Source organism: Toxorhynchites rutilus, chromosome 1 (genome assembly GCF_029784135.1).
Source record: "Toxorhynchites rutilus septentrionalis strain SRP chromosome 1, ASM2978413v1, whole genome shotgun sequence".
NCBI classification, from domain to species: Eukaryota; Metazoa; Arthropoda; class Insecta; order Diptera; family Culicidae; genus Toxorhynchites; species Toxorhynchites rutilus.
In genome coordinates this window covers 125,435,224-125,445,472 of record NC_073744.1, presented here as the reverse complement: position 1 = coordinate 125,445,472, position 10,249 = coordinate 125,435,224, and positions in this window count along the sequence as shown.

Below are 10,249 nucleotides of genomic sequence, written 5' to 3'. Positions count from 1 at the left end.
ACACGAAAAAAAGATATTTTAGCATGAAAACTGTGTGGCATATAGAGTAAAAGTGTAAATAGAACTTAATTCAGAACTTGTCCCCCGTTGCTATCGTGTGAGCAAACAGCGGCAGAACAGACAATGTCTTAACACACACATCGAGCCGAACTCGTCCTCGCGCACACACACTCTCGTGAGCGACTTCCCTCCACATCTCCTCATTCTTGGATCAACGCTCGAGAAGGTAAGTTGCACAAAAACTATGTTTTATCAATACAGAAATTTTTGAATTATCCATCTGTAAGGTCGCTTACATCAGTGATCAGATAATGTGAAAGCCATGGCCAAAACAAAAGAGCAAGACTCTACCACTCACTGACAAATTTCGAGAAGGCTTATAGAATTACTAAGGAACTCGCATTCGCGGATAATCGAGGTTCTACTGTATAGGGTATCAAACAAATCTTAGAGAATTTCCGATTCGATTGGTATGTAAATCACGAGAATACGTTCATAGTGAAGATAGTTATTAGCGTTATCTTTATTTCATAAAAACGTGACCTGTTTTCTGATTTGTCACCCTTCCTGAAAGACGTAGTTCTACGTCAAAAACAGGCTAGCGTTGGTAAAGTTAGCGCTGATTTTTCGCTCCATATTATCAGTACTGAATTAAAGAAGAAAAAGCATTCTCGTTGAGCTTCAGAGGGGGAGATTTTCCCACATCTCTTTCTCTCCGAAAAAGAGTTTACGGCGAAAAGGAAGAAATTACAACATTACATGACTCACCGAAAACTAGATCGATTGACTTATCCAGTCAATCTTATCCAGCAGCCGAGCGAGAATTTCGATCTCTGGTTTCAGGTTCATTTTAGGACATGCTACTATAAAGAATCATCATTAGCAGGCGCAGTTACACATTTTGAACGTTAATATCTCTTCAATTAAACGATGATTCCAAATACACGAATCAATCGGAAACATTCCCAGCTTCTTTTACTATGGCATACAGAAAGTGCTCTTATATTGCTTTAGCATATATATTATACAAATGCTATACCAGTGTTCAGTGTTGCCACACGTACAGATTTATCTGGAAAGGTACAGATTTTTTCGTTATTTTTGGTACAGATTTTGTACGGTACAGGGTACAGACTTTCGTCAAAAAGTACAGATAGGTGCAGATTTTTCCGTGGACGAAGCGGGTTTCGAATTATGTAATGCGCTTGTAAAAATCGGTGGCCCAGATCTTGTAGTCGTCAAATGTACATGTCTTTCGCTGGCTTTGTTTGCTAGTTATGCATGTAAGAAAGTCCCTGACTATCTTGAGCATTTATTGAGAGACATATTTACCCATATATCCAATAACCCACTAACGAATTCGAGGTAATACAGGAAATTTTGGAATTTTGGTGACCGATTGCCGAATATTGACAGCCCCCAAAGATTTAATAACAAAACCTCAGTCGCTGTATTTGGAGTACGTTTTGCCTCAAATCGGCAGACTGAATCATGGGCTCCAGGCAGAAAAACTTGAATGCTTTTTATTTGATCATTCTCACTCATAACTGCGAGGGATCTAGTTCAATGTCCAATGCTTTTGAATTTGAAGATCATTTGAAAAGCGACTAGAGTTTTGTGGATGGAATGGCAGCAGAAGAAATTATCGGAACAATGGACAGCGAAAGGCCGATCATTTTTAAGGATGTTTGTCGCAGTTTTTCGTGGAGCTGATCAAGCAAATGAAAAGAAGATTCGATTTTAATGATTCGATGCTCAAGGCTGCGGCAATGCTAAATCCCAGAGACTTTTCCAAGTTGACAAGCATTAACGTTGTGTTAGAAGCGTTTTCAGGGTTCTACGATGGGAATATACAAGTTCTGCAGAATGAATTCCATACCCTAAAGATAAAATTACTCCGTAAAGAAACAGTTTCACACAGTGTCAGAAAACGAGCATGTGCAGAATTGGTGGTCAAAATTTGAATGCCTAGAATGAAATAACGGTTCGCTCGCATTTTCGGCGCTTTGATGACTTTGTTTGTAACGTTCTCACTATGTTTCACTCCTTGGCAACTGTCGAGCGATTTTTTTCTGAATATAATCAGCGAAGGAAGTTTCGAAATCGGCTCAGCAACGATACGATGAACGCTATTTTGAGATCAAAAGATTTTATTAAACATCCTGGCGGCAGCTCAAAAATTTTAATGAATGATAGTATGCAATCTAGATTCAGAAAAACTATGTATAAGCGTAATTAAACACACGAAAGATTTGCAAACGTAAATATAGTATTTGTAGTAAATAAATATGTTTTTTATCGTGCTAATAAAATAGATTTTTCTCTACAACGCATATTTTTGATGGTACATATTTTTGAAAGAAAAAGTACAGATGAGAGGGATTTTTAACTCCTCTGGTATAGATGAAAATGTGGAAACACTGGTGGTGACCTGTAATATCCTCAACAGGTTCAACCAACTTCATGTGTCCAAGGTCTAAGTACTCCTTCATAAATTGTGTATACTGGAGTCGAAGTTCTGGATTTGATTGGAAACATTTTTCTGGCGAATAGAATCGAATAGAATCGAAGCGCGGTGAACCGGCCCAAACTAGGGATAGCATTACCGTGCCAAAATTTCAATAACCGGTTATTCGGTAATGAAAATTTCATTACCGGTAAAACCGGTAAATCACCGATGAAAACATACTTTAAAATACCTAATTTTCTAGAAAAAACGGCTTTTATTTAGAATGTTTGAATTAGTTTACAAAAACAAACATTTTGCAAGTTTTTGTTGGTTCAAGTAATACTTAAGGACACAGAGAATGTTAATTCTGTCATCTTCTAATCTAGATCGGATCTCATTATGTTGGGCGTACAGTACGAAGAGTACCGAAAATCATTGTCATGTATTTGCCTTTTTTTGTCCCTTTTATTTATTTTAGGCTAATTGGAATTTTAGCTGTAACAGAGCCGAATTTTAATCGTGTACATGTCACATGGTTATCATATCTATAATTAGCACATTACACACAGTTGCCATTCGCCAGTATTTCTTCTATACCATTACATATGGTACATTCACACAGTAGCCATTTAGGCGTAAGAGTATTCTTTCTGTTCTTCCATTATCCAGTTGGACCACCGGACAGCGGAGACAGTTGATTGATCATTGTTGAGTTATTTATAGAACAGCAGCCCGATGTGTCTTGCAGAGCAGAGCAGTTGTATGGATGAATCGATCATATTTCGACCGTGGATCGATCTCCATCGATGATGATTGTTGCGTGGACGTAGTTATTCTGTAACAACACAAAGATGGTCAATGAGGGCCCTGAGTTTCGAACTCACGATCGATCGCTTACTAAGCGAACGCGCAACCAATGTAACTACGGAGGCCCCCTTATATTTGCCTTTGATGCCCTCTGTACGAAAACTCTTGTCCGAGGGTTTTCATCAATCCATTTATAGACATTGAGCTTGGGCTGGACGTTGATACCTTTGATTGTTGCAATCGTCGTCCAAGTTTTTCCTTGATGCTCAACTGCAGGTTTCGCATCGTCCAGTGGATTCCTCATGTTGTCCAGCTGCTGAATCAATATCATCATCGTCAAATTTGATCAAGTCAGGAACAATTTAAAATACCTGCTTGATCATTGCAGTCCGTGACGTTTGATAGAAGACGCCAAGGTCATTATTGTGTCACGATCACGAGCAGAATAATTATTCATATTCGACAGGGGTGGCCAAACTTCTGGGCATTACGGACGACTAATTATTCAAATGTTAGGCTGCGGTCTACCAACGTTGACTGTATCAAAAAGTCACTAGAAATTGAATGTAGTATAAGACGATAAAATAAAGTTTTAACTAGTGATGAAATGTATAGTGGTTTGGCCGAATACCGGATAATAGATATCCGGCCAGCCTCGAGCGTAAACCCTTTATAAGTTTTTACATGACTAAGAGAAACGACAGGCGAATATGAGGCAAGTGAAGCGTTAAATTTTAGAAATAAATAAACACATTTTCAAATAAGAATTATGAACGAATATTTAATTTTTCGTTCAGAATAAATACCCTATTTAATAGTGTAGCTTTCTACAAGGAATCTGGAACAGTTTTTTCCTGATGATGATTTTATACTATAATATTGAGATTTTTGTAAGTTGTACCTAGAGTTGTCTTCAGAGATGGTAATCTGAGAGGGGGTACACTTACTTCACTACAAATCAAATCTAAATTATTATGACCGACGACCGGCGGTTGAAGTAGTTCGCTTTTATATATTTTGTTATAGCTTTTATATTTTTATTAAAACTTTTATATATTCGAGGTAATTTTGCATTTTGTTGCATCAAAAAAGTGTCTGGGCAGAGACGAGACCGCCCAAAGAACACCGATTTCACTTCGGTGTTCTGCTGGAAATTAATTATTTCATCATCATCATTATTCAACATAATTTACCACTGGTTAATTTTGAGTACTGTTATAAAGTTAATACTGTTATGAGTTAATAATAATTAATATTTAATATACAATAAAATTATAACACATTAATAACATAATAACATTTCTGACATGTCTGAAATCACACCCTTTTTACTTGTGAAAGTTTTTTTTTGTTTATTGTCTTATTATTTATCTTAATTTAATAATATTTTTTTTTCAAACTCCAGAAAATATTTTTTCTTCAACTTCATTCAGTTTAAATAGTCATTTAATTCAGCCTTTTCAGAACTGAATTATTGATTCCCGGTCTGTGAGATCGTATGCTTGAGTACAGGATGATTAACTAAAGGGGAAAAAATAGGTCATACTAATAAAACCTCAATAATAAATTATTCTATAAAATAAAAGTAATTATCGGTTACTAAATCATTGATAAATAATACTTTATTTTGTGTAAAATCTCATCAATCGATATCGTTGATTTTTTGAAGAAAATTGCCCCTCTGACGATTCAAGACATTTATTTTCCATAAAAATACATCCAACATGATTATTATATTTCTCAATTACCGAGAAGTATAAGAACAATCTGTCATAAATATTGACCCCTGTTATGTAAATTAAAACGAAAGGTCAATTGCATATTTTGAAACGAAATTTCAGATTTTTCTCCCAAAGCAAAATATCAGAAATGCAACGAGTAAACCAAACAGCTCGATGAATTATACCGACTGCTTTCACCTGACTGCAAAATAGAGCATAATTCTATTATTCATAATTCAATATTTAATTTTAGAAATTTATTATTTCTCGTTCATCAATGTTGTTCTATTCATGATTATATTTCATTTAAGAAATCTGCATAATTAAATCACATTCTCATAGTTTTAAAATAAAAATAACAATACTTCATTAAAACTCGCATTCGCAGTTTTCTAAATCGAAGTTTTCTCCAAAAGTGTAGTTTTTATTGATTTTCGAAACCTTATGCCGGATGTTTCCAGAATTTTTAATTGGCCATTTAACAAATGATATACCTAAATAACTAACAATCTGAGAGAAAATATTTAAACGAGAACTTTTACGAAGAAATATCTAGTTTTACATCTTAATCCATTGCGTTTGGATAGTGTCACCACTGTACCTACCCGGGCGAACGGTAGACCGAGGACTACCGTTTGGCCATCCCTGATATGCGGGAACAAATCTGCATATACGAAACGTCTTTCTGCCATCCTTCCAATCGGGGCTTCGAGCAGCTGCTTCGATATTTCCTATAGTTGCTCCGATAGCTATTCTAGCATAAATTGCAATCTGACGTCAGCTTCATAAAGGGTGCATTTCTTCCACAATAGCAGTTCAACAGCGACCAGAACTGGTTCGAGGGCATCAACCAATTTCTTTATCGCTGTCAGTTCTTCATCACTGAAGCTGAATATTGTGTTTCGTTTTCAGATCGAACAGCGATTTTTGAACTGAAGTTCTTAGGTCGTAGGTCGGAAGTCATAGATCGTATTTGATTCTCGAGTAATATTTCAGCGGCATAAAGGCAACTATTATTTCTGGCGTAAAAAAAATACCGAAATTACCGGTTATTGATTGTAAAATTACCGGTAATTCGGTAATGGAAAATGACCCGGTATTACCGGTAAAACCGGTTAACAAAGCCCGGATTGACGGCCAGGAAGGTTTTACTGTGTGTTTGGTGGGATTGGAAGGGAATCATTCAATATGAGCTGCTCAACTATGGCCAACTATGGCCACTATGAGCTGCTCAACTATGGCCAGATCCTCAACTTGGTTCTCTACTGTGAACAACTTGACCGTTTGAAGCAGGCGATTGACCAGAAGCGGCCTGAAACGATCAATAGGAATGGTGTTGTTTTCCACCAGGACAACGCTCGGCCTCACACATCTTTGATGACCCGCCAGAAGCTACGGGAGCTCGGATGGGATGTCCTATTGCACCCACTGTATAGACCGGACCTGGCTCCAAGTGATTATCATCTCTTCCGGTTCATGCAAAACGCTCTTGGTGATACTGAGTTGGCCTCGAAAGAGGCTTGCGAAAACTGTCTGTCTGAGTTTTTTTGCAAATAAGGAGGGAGGGTTTTATAAGGTGGGGATAATGAAGTTGCCTTCTAAATGCCAACAAGTTTGCGAACAAAACGGCGCATATTTGACTTAAATTGGATAATTTTAAGTATGTTCAATAAAGCGTTAAATTTCGATCAGAAATACGACATTTCTTTTTCCCCAACCCTATATAAACCGGATGAATCTCTGCGTGTGTTGACGATGAAATTGTCTTCACAACGCTTTCCTTCAGTCGACCAGGCAACGTGTGAAGAGCAAGATTCCAGCTGCCAAAATTTGTTGACACGTTGGTCTAAGTCCTGGTACGTTGATACTTGACAAGAGTAATGATTTTGTACAGACACTAGCCATCCGAGAACAAAATGGTCCTTCGAACCGGATGTTCGAACAACGGATAACGAGCTGCATATACAGGAATAGGATAATTCGGCGCCATACTTCTTTCGCATTGTGCAGTGCATTTTGAGTCTCGTTCCAACTGATATATTTAAAAGTATTTTTTTTAATATTGCGATTTTAAGGGATTGCTGATCATCGAGAGTGGCTAGGATGATCGGACCTGACTAAAACGAACGACCGAGAGCGCCAAGAGAAATCCGACTTGACATCCTTGGACGGACTCAGTCATTGGGACCCGATAACGGGACACGGACAACGCTAATACGAGCGTACAATAGGAGAAGATAGTCTCAAACCGACCTCCTGTTGTGCTTCGTAATTATTTGCCACGTTCTCGTCGGCGAACATCGGCGTCTTCCTTTCTTGGGTGCATGATAGAAAAATTCAATTCATCATTCGCCTTTGCCAATCCAGGCCAATTTTATGGGAAACTGAATTTATCTCTTCCTTTTGAGGCCTTGAGAAAGTCTATTCGTCGAAAGTCTATACTCAGAACTAACTCTAAGGCATAGAAAGACTTTTGGCTGCCCGCAGGCTGGAGTGAGACTAGATTTGAAATCGCAAAAAGTGTTCGAAAGATCAATCCATGTGAGTTAGGAGACTTATTGCTGATTGCAGAGAAATCTTCCAACTTTTCTATTCATATCTCTCATTAGTTTTTGCACAGCTTACGTTGTAACTTCTAGCATCGTCATACGTAACTTTTTCTTGAGATTTTCGATGGAAGTAGTTTCTCTTCCATCCTTTCTGAGATGCATTTTAGTTATTGCCCAGTATATTACGATAAGTCGCAGTTCAGGGCAGTTTGATGGATTTTGTCATGTTTCGAAAAACCCGAATTTTTCACTTCTGGCCATGTCCAATGCTGTAGCAGCAAAGTGAGCCTAGCATTTACTCATCCGGCTACTCACAAGACCATTTTCCAGAATTAATCTGCGCATCGTGATGCTTATTCGACCCGAGCTCAGAAAAGCTTGAACTGCTTCACCAATTGAAACCTGCAAATCGAAAACCTGCTTCCAAAACTAACATTAAATGTACACATTGAAACAGAATTCACATTTTTATCAAGTTCAACCGGGTGTAGTTCTGGACAATTTGATGGATTATTGGTTTTTTTCGAAGAATTTGATTTTGTATTTTTTTAGCAACATGAGGATGGTAGCAATGTAGTGAGCGGATGCTAGATCTGACATCGTGGAGTTCTGTGTTGAAGATACACAGCAACAAGACGTTTTTTAATCCACTCCAATCGGTAATTCTCAGAGTTTTCCTGTTGTGATATATGGTAAACTTTTTTAACAAGAAGAACAAACAGCTTACCATACAAGCACTTTGTTGAGACTGGCTCATACCACCTGGTTGCGATAAGCCTTGGTCATTGTTGTGATTGACAGATTGGCAAACATTGTCATTGTTTACAATTCACATTTCTATTATTAAAGTTCAAAATAAGTAATAGATGGTAATGCAATAAGTGAAATAGTGAAAAATTTAATAGATAGTGGAATAGAGTGGAATCAGAATATATTGATGATTGGAAAGAAGATTCCAAGTTTTTAAGAAGAAGAGAGAGATTGAAGAGCAGAGAGTGGGCTGAAAATAGAAACTATTCATGTAAGTTTTAATAATCTGTTCCAAAAGCACATTTGTACATTGTACATTTGTACATTTTACATTTTAGTTATGAGCCGTTTGGAAATAAAATCACGAACTGCAAAAAAGTAGATTTTAAATTGACCGGGACTCATAAAACTCGTCCCAACACACTTTCTTGCCAAACTTTTTCATTCTAATCGACCATTTAGCGTTAGAAACTTCCTTGCCAACAATAGCATTGAGAAATTGTGGCCCCGAAAGTGCTGTTGTGTTCAGTGTGCAATTGGTTTCATTATCTATCAAAATGCAACAGTTTCTTCGTTTTCTTAGGATCGTATCCAACATCCACCTTCGTTCTTTTGCCCGTCAACAGGGGACCCCGGTCTGGAAAATCGAAAAAAATGGATTTACGTTTTTTTTGCATTTTTGGGAAGCTTATGCCCTCAGAAATGTAGTTCTAAAAGGATTTTTCGGTATTTGATTTCGTTGGAAAGTTACAGCCAAATGTATGAAGTCACCTCAAAGGATATAGTATTGATGTACGAATTTCCAAACACGTTATTCTCGAAACCATGTTATTTCAACTGGTGGTATCGAGATCTACTCGACCGATTTGGCTGAAATTTGTAAAAATGAATTATCTAAGGCGTTACATAGCCGTTTTTTGATATCTCATTTTTTCAATTTCTTAAAAATCGCTATTTAGAGATTTTTCATGAAAAATATCTCGTTTTCTACAAAAATGGCCGCCGTTTTGGCAATTTTTCCAATTTTCAAAAACCCCTATGTAACGCGTTAGGTATTATCCTAAAGTCTTAGAATATTCATTCTACGACACCCCGTTGCTTCAGAACCGATACCACCAGCAAGGTATCAATTTTCAGACAGCATCTACGCATCCAGCTGTCAACAGCGTCATAATCTTTATTCGAGCACTCAAAAAATGGAAAATACATCTTCAAATATACCTTAAACAATAATCAAAAATAAGGTATACTTCAAATATACCTTAACCAATAATCAAAACACTTCACTTTATTCGTAACATACGAAAAAAAATCAACGAAAATTTATTATTTTTCCCGACCTTCCAGACAGGGGTCCCCCCTTGATGCAGTATCGCAGCAATTTTTCGTATAGAGTCAGATTTATCGGACAGCGAAAGCTTAACACATTTGGTCGGTATTAAGTCAGAAGGGACCAAGTCGCAAAATGAAGAATTTCGAGTTATTGATTGCACTAAGGTTAAGCATTTCGTAAGCTACATATCACATTTAGCAGATTTGGAAAATCACGCGTACAGCAGAAATATCGTATCGAAATTGTATAGAATGATCAACGAAAACTCCTTATAGCACCAAACTTCTAGTTCGTTTTTCTCGAAATCATAAAAATTCCACATGGTCCGGTCTGACTTAACATCGATTTTTTTTTTTTGTTATATTTCTGGTTTTCACTTTCTTCAAGAAACGTCTCTTAATATTTCTGCAATTCAACTGAGCGACGGGAAAATGAATATGTAATGTGTCACCCTGCATGAGTCTCATCTCCAAAGAATCCGACCAAAAATAATCCTCATTCAAGACATAGCTTCCCTGAGATTACCCTTTCTCTTTGCCAAAAAAAATAAGACAAAAGCAAAAACGACTGCCATCTCCAGAAGTCTCGATTCTCTATAAAACTACTTCTACCTGTCTATCTGCAGTTTTGCTTTCTACAA